The sequence below is a fragment of the Colossoma macropomum genome, unplaced genomic scaffold (genome assembly GCF_904425465.1).
Source record: "Colossoma macropomum unplaced genomic scaffold, Colossoma_macropomum, whole genome shotgun sequence".
NCBI classification, from domain to species: Eukaryota; Metazoa; Chordata; class Actinopteri; order Characiformes; family Serrasalmidae; genus Colossoma; species Colossoma macropomum.
The window spans coordinates 32,035,255-32,042,848 of record NW_023494810.1 but is presented as its reverse complement, the minus strand read 5'-3'; positions in this window follow the sequence as shown (position 1 = coordinate 32,042,848).

Below are 7,594 nucleotides of genomic sequence, written 5' to 3'. Positions count from 1 at the left end.
ACCGGTCAACAGCTCAATCTGAACGGATTCCTGCAACACCCAATGAAAACTGAGAGCGTGAAATAAGAAAATACAGCAAGTAAACAAAGAAAAGTTTTCTAATGAGCTGAGTTTAAGGCACAATCAAGTTTATGTACATTTAAAAATATGTACATAAACTTGTGCTCATTTTTAAATCCATGATCCACTTGAACATGTTTACCTGCTGCTTCTTTACTGCGTAGCTCAAACAGCAGAGAAACCAGCAGCAGCACCGAGCTGCTCCATGTTTGTTTATTTGCGTCTCCTAGTAGCAGGAGAACGTGAGTTCAGTGAGCTCCGTTCAGTTCAGCAGCAGCTAAGAAGCTGAGTAGTGTGTGATCCCTGATCGGTTAGTGTGTGACCCCCAATATTTCAGTCACCCAAAAAATCAGCAAAAACCAGTCTGATAGTGTGAGACGCCCAGTCTTTTATAATCTGTTCTGAGTAGTGAGCCCAAGGCTTACAAACGTGGTTCTCAGATGTAGCGAGTTATTAATTTGTAGCTTGCTGTGGTTAGCACTTAGCCATTAGCTGTTTGGTTATGTGTTTGTAGTTCTGAATGCTAAATGAATGATATTACTGTGGTGTGTGTGATCTGTGGCACACTTTCCTGAACATACATACATACATACATCATCTAAACCGCTTATCCTTCTGGGTCGCGGTGGGGTGCTGGAGCCTATCCCAGCTGTACATTCCTGAACATTTCACTGATAATTTTACAGCCACAGACTCTCATACAAACACACACATGTGATCAAATACTGACTGCTGCATTCCTGCACTGCTGCTGCGTCTGTGATACAGGCTGCGTTCAGACAGCAGAGCGTCCTAAAACAGCATTATATCGTATGGCATGGATGCTGATTCTGTGGACTCCACTCGTTCCGCGCCTCCATGCTTTTTCTCGCCGCGGATTGCAGATTTTTCTGCGGCGACTCCCGGAGGACGAGTGTTGAGTGGAGGAGCTCACTTGTCATGTGTCACTTTTGGCAGGATAACCAATCAAAAAAGTTGGTGGGTAGAATTGAAGCAGAGAGCGAACACAGAGCTGCACAGCAGGACAGTTTTGTGCACACTTACGATTTTACGAAGGATATTCTGCTGAAAACAATTATTAATTCACTGGCATCTGTACCGTCCTGTACATTATCACAGAGGTTTGCTAAATGACCTTAAGAAGTAAACAATGACTACCCTCACTGCCTTATTTTAATGTGGACGTATGAAGTTGTGTTGCTTTGCTTGCTGGTTGTGGCATTCAAGGCACTTAGCAATGTTCACATGAGCTGAGTAGGAATCTGCTGGACTTTTTCTAACCGTCGTTTTTCTCCTCCAAAAAGGAGTGCAGTAAGTGTTAGTTTGTTGACACTGTCCATTTAATGTGATATGTGACGTGGTATTGAACTTCCCGCCCATAACTCCTCCCATAAACAGCCGCTCCGCACATTCTCTGCTTCCGAAACTTGTCACAGGTGGATTCCTTGTGGTTCAGGTGCAGATTGAACTGTAGCTGCCTAAATGCAGCTTAAAAGTGAAGACAGTTCCCTCTTCTGCCTCTCTTTGGTCTGACCAGCACCTCAGAGTGAAGCACACCTGTAATATAAACCTTACAAGCTCTCAAATGCTTTGATACATTTTTAATAACAGTTTAATTAACAATTAAATTGACACAATAAAATAAAAATATCTGTTGTACAGTTTTGGGCGCAATGGGACAATATATGTATATCGTGGGTATCGTCTGTACTTGTAGAACCTTGAACAACTGCATGTTTTATTACATTTTTTATTTAACTACAAAATTATTTATATTATATATATATTTTTTGCAATCATTTGGAAATATTTAATATTTTTCATGTGATATTTTTATATGGGGCATTTCTGTTTTGCTAGTGCATTCTGTCCAGTATAGCTTGTTTGTAAACCTCAGAAAAACTAAATATCATTAGACGTGTCTCGTGTCATGAAAAGGTATCATGAAGTATTGTGAGTATTTTACTATATCGTATTTTACTAATCTTGTGTGTTTTGTCATTGCGTCATATCAGGACCCCTGTATCGTGACACACGTCATATCGTGAAAGTGTTTTGCCACATCTTCGCTGGATGTGTGTTCAGTTAAACCGTAAATGAGGTTGTGGTGTGGTTGTCTAAGCGGATGGTTTGTGTATGTGTGCGTAAGCTGAGTTAGAGAAACACTGTGTGTGTGTGTGAATGTTTTTGTTTGAGGGAAGCGGCTGATGATTTGTGTGTCTGCGTGTGTATGTGTGTGTTAAAAAAGAAAGGAATATGTACTGTAAGTCTTCAGAGCATAAATAAGCCGTGATGAGTCAGAGATATTTATGGTCTGCCCCACAGGCCCCCTCCCCCTCACTGTCCTTCTCTCTCGCTCTCATTGCTGATGTATGAATAAAACAGATGGGTGAAGGGCTAGAGATGCATTTTTCACTTTTTTGTCTCTCTCAGCAGTGACAGTGCCATTTTGGTAGGGAAAGACATGCTTCAGTGGTGTTTACACACATGACATGACAAGTTTCTGTGGTGCCAGCACCCTAATTAATGTCAACAAGGAAAAAAAAGTGCAAGTTTGTTACAGTCACTGGTTCTTTTAGCGTTCCCCCTGTCTCTCCACCTGTCTCATCGCCAGCAATTAGAAACTAGAAACTTCACTAGAGCATCATGCACTAATTTACTTGATCCAAATGTGTCCATATTTTTCACATGAATAAGATGTATTACGTCGGGGTGTCCAGTCTTATCCGCGGAGGGCCGGTGTGGCCGCAGGTTTTTACTCCAACATAGCAGGAGGTCACCTGCTGAAATGTTTGAAGACTAAGACCAACTAATTGAACAAATGGAGTCAGGTGAGCTTCAGCTTGTTTGGAGTGAAAATGCTCCGGCCCTTCGCGGATAAGATTGGACACCCCTGTATTACATCAACACAATTGCTGTAAAAGTAGGTAAACTGGAACACAGAACTGTGTTTGCATTAATATATTGTTTCATATGGAAATTATGTTAACAATTAAATCAAGTAAATGCTTGAAGTCAGTGCAGTCTCTCTCCTCAAATTAAATCAGACACGCTTTATTTGCAAGACAGGGAAAAGACTCATGTTGCAGTTCACAGACAATAAACAGTTAAAATAAGTAACCAGAAACTTCTTCTAATTGCCAACTTTAAGGTGCACTTTAAGGCATTAAATTGCACGTGCACAGCTTGTATAAGCTCCATAGAAAAGTGTTGACTAGAGGAATGGGACACTCTGAAGCTAAGCACTGTATAAAGCCCCCCAGCACTGGGCAGTGGAGCAGTGGAACTGCATTCTCTGGAGAGATGGAGCTCCATTCAGTACCTTTGGGAAGAGCTGGAGATCCAGAACTAGTCATCCCATCATCAGCACTAGGGCTGGGCGATAAAACGATAACGATAATTATCGCGAAATAACTTTTCCTCGATAGAGCGATAAGACATGTTCGATAAATGTTCAATATAATACACCCTTCTCACACTTCCGCGTTCAGCGAAAGCCTTGGTGGCGTTTTCTACTGCAAGGAAAGCGACACTTCTGTGCTGTCGCCAGGAGAGGGCGCACTTCCGAGTTTTTCTACATGATTAGAGAGGGAGGGGGTCACGAATAAGATGAGTCTTTTGCAACGGCTGAAACGCGGAGTTATACATTCCCTGTTTGAGTGGAGCGACCGGCGATCTGCTCTCCTGTGACCGAGTGTGAGTGAGGAGGTCAGTGGTGTAACTGTACTGTCCTACAGCGAACTCACCTCTTTCTGTACATCCTAACCAGCTTTAGCAGCGTTAAATCACAATCCTCACAAATAAAGCGCTGTTACAGCGCTCGGTCATATTTTAGTATTAGTGCATTCCCAAGCAACGAAAGTGAAAGAAAGAAGTGAGTTCATGTAAATTACAGCCCTGATTTAAACGAAAGTAAACTGAGGAAGCTCTGAGGCATTGGAGAGCGGGAGAGCGCTAGCTTTCCAGGCTAGCTGTTTTTAGCAGCTGGCTAACTTGAAGCAGCGCTCCGTCACTCACACGACACGGAGAAGTGATGATACTGTAGATCAAACACGACACAAAAGCACCGCTTTCAGTTTAAACGTTCCTAAAAGGAGGACTCTGTTTGTCTGGTGTTGATATTTTGCGGTTCACCACTTAAACTACTACAATTGAATATCCAGTCGTCTAGCTGGTGTCTGAATACTGTGATGTCATTTGTAGCGGGGTAGCCGAGCGCTCGGCACCAGCTAAAAATAATCTGTTTTCTTTCTGAAATTATGACTATTACAAAATAGCCATGCTTTTCCAGCTGGTAAAAACAGCTCACCAGACACTTTCTCCCACTCTCCCATGACAGATCTGTGAAACGTTCCACTGTTTGGTGAGTGTTTTTCGTGTTCCGACCATAAAGGATGGTTTAAAACAGCAGTTAACCACCCAGGAGCAAAAATCAGCCTTCAAACTTGAAAGAAATAATGATTTGACATTTATTGCGGTATGTATCGATATCGAACGATATAAATTTTGTTTATCGTGATAACATTTTTGGCCATATCGCCCAGCTCTAATCAGTACCTGACCTCACTACTGCTTTTGTGGCTGAATGCAGTCAAATCCTCACAGCAATGTAAAGCCTTCCCAGAAGAGTAGAGGCTGTTACTGCAACAAAGCGGAACGAACTCTTTATTAATACTGCATAAATTAATTCTGCATAAATTTGTCTGCAGTGTTGACATTTTTCCCTACTAATGTCTTCATTTTTTGGATAGTTTAGGTTTTAAATTTTAATGGCTCTTTCTCTCTCTCTCTCTCTCTCTCTCTCTCTGTCTCTCTGTCTTTATATTTCTTTCTCTCTCTTTTGCTCCGTCTCCACTAACAGCCAGTAGCCCTGTTCACCCTTTTATGATGGTAACAAAGGGCTCCGTGTCTCTTACACTGGGCTAAGTGCTCCACTCAATCGTCAGTAAATTGTTGGCAAAACGAGGCCTGCAGCAACTGGGCTTCCCACTGTCCACACACACACACACACACACACACACAAACACACACACACACACACACACAAACACACACACACAAAACCCTCTTTCTGTGGAGTAGACTCTATTGTGCAAGCTCAGCATTGATGTCGAGGGAGGCAAGAGGAGACTGAGTGTGTATTTTAGTATTTTAAGGGTTAAATGAGCGTGTATAACACTGTTAAAGCACCGAAAATCACCTTATTCTCTAGTAAGAGCTTTTGCCGCGTGCTGTAGGTAGTGATTGTGGATTTACTAGAAGGTCTCTATAAGGTCTGTGTTCTTGAGGAAGAATGATGCTTTCGCACATTTACGTTAGCGGCTGCACCTTTCCTTTCTAATGACTGAGAGAAGGCAGACACTTTTTTAATCTATGTTCTAAAGCTGTTCAAATAAATAAAAAGCACAAAATTGATATGTTAGTCCTCTTTAACCTTTATTTAACTGATGAAAGTACAATATTTATATTAATAAATATATTAATTTTAATCATTAGTATTTTGGCTGGCCAAACGTGATTGTATTTTTGTAAATATAAACAAATTTTGAATTTCTGCAGTACACTCAAAAAAGTTGGGAAAGAGGCAAAGAGTGAAATGTTTGTAGAATATTTAAGTTACACCATTTAAAACATTTCATGATAAACAGGTGAATTGGTGATTTAGGTCTTTCGCCATCTAGGGCTGAAAGATTAATCATTTTTATATCAAAATCACAATTCAATACCAAAATCAAAGCAATTTTTTTAAAATCGCCTACATGGTTAAAAAAATAGTTCTTCAAAGTTCTTAATAAAGATGGTTCTTTAGTAAAGCCATTCTACATAGAACCATGAACACTCAACAACCCATTTGCGTGCTCAAATGGTTCTTTGCATGGTGAAATAGTTCTTCAGATTGTTGGAGAATGTGTTCCATGTGGTTCTATATAGCACCAAAAAGGGTTCTGCTATTGTTATGATACCAAGCTTGTAAGAGTAAAAAAACATTTTGATGCTGTATAGAACACTTTTCGAAAAGGTGCTATATAGAACCATATACAGCACAATCTCCATAAATCTAAAGAACCATTTCACCATGCAGAGAACTTTTTAAGCATGCAAATGGATTGTTGAGTGTTTATGGTTCTATATAGAACCATTTTCTTTACTAGAGAACCCTTGAACAACCTTTTTTTAAGTGTGTATGTTAGCAAGAGCGTTGTTTTAAGAGGGGAAATTGAAATGCCTGTAGAAAAGTTAGACAAACAAACCTCCATGTGTTGTGACATCACAACCACAGCTTACTGGCAGTTTGGCACACTACATTCAGGGGCTGAGCCTCAAGCTAAAAAGATGGGTACTCTGGTCTTCTTGGCCAAAATAAATCAGTCCTGAATCTCCGTTTAAAAAAAACCCCAAAAAAACAAAAAACGCATTTTAAATTGAAAATATAAATATTAGTCAGAAAAATTGCAATTAGATATTTTCCCCAAATCGTTCAGGAATCCGAAGAAATCTCAATCCGTGTAGAGCGAGGCTGGAAACCACTGCTGAATGTGCGTGACTTTAGCCCTAAAACGGCACTGTATGAGAAACCGTCATGCTACTGTGTTAAATACAGCCACAAGGGATCGAGAGTACTTTGGAAAACCATCATCATTTAATACAGTCTGCAGCTGCATCAGAAGGATTCCCCGTTTATCCCAGTTTTTTCTTAAGTATCATTTTTGTTGTATCCATACAGAATTGTATTTTGGGTACACTACGTCTCTCCTCCTCTCTCTCTTACTCTTTGCACTGTGTGTAGAGGTCTAAGGTAACAATAAATACAGATCCACTGGTCAGCTGGTCAGCTCACTCTCCTGCACGGTCAGCGCAGACGCATTTAAACAGTTTGAGCAGCAGCAGAGAAAAAATGTCAGCCACGTGGATCTGTTTCACAGTTTCTACAAGCGTATTAGATAAATGACTTATAATCTCTGTTCATATGCATGAAGTCTCAAGAGGGAACACAGCAGCCAAGAACTTCTTTAACCTTATAAGTTTTTTACTAGGTTTATTTTATTTTGTAAACAGTTTTTTCATTTATTTATCATCTTTTTTAGGTTTTCCGGTTTTGGATTTCAGCTGAGTGTGTCATGAATTTCGGTCTGGATTTCGGCCTATGATTTTCATTTTGGCACATCGCTAATAATAAACGTATTTGATATTACGGGGCTATTTTTGATGAAAAGACAAAGCCTGTATCTGCATTGTCAGTTCATTCACATAACTTTGTCTCATTCAGAAATGACTGTTGTTGTTTGTCTAGCTTATGTAATCCTGGAATCAGCGCTATCTGGGCCATATTGTACTCGGACTGCCTGCGAGTGTAATACCTGCAGAGAGGCAGGTTTAGTGCTTGACACTGATAAAGGTTCAGCTGCTCCACTATGACCAGGGATGCCTGGCAGACTAATCCAAAAACATCCGGTGTGTGTGTGTGTGTGTGTGTGTGTGTCGGGGAGGGTATTTGACTGTGAGATGGCGACTACTGGAGGCAGAATTGCAGTGT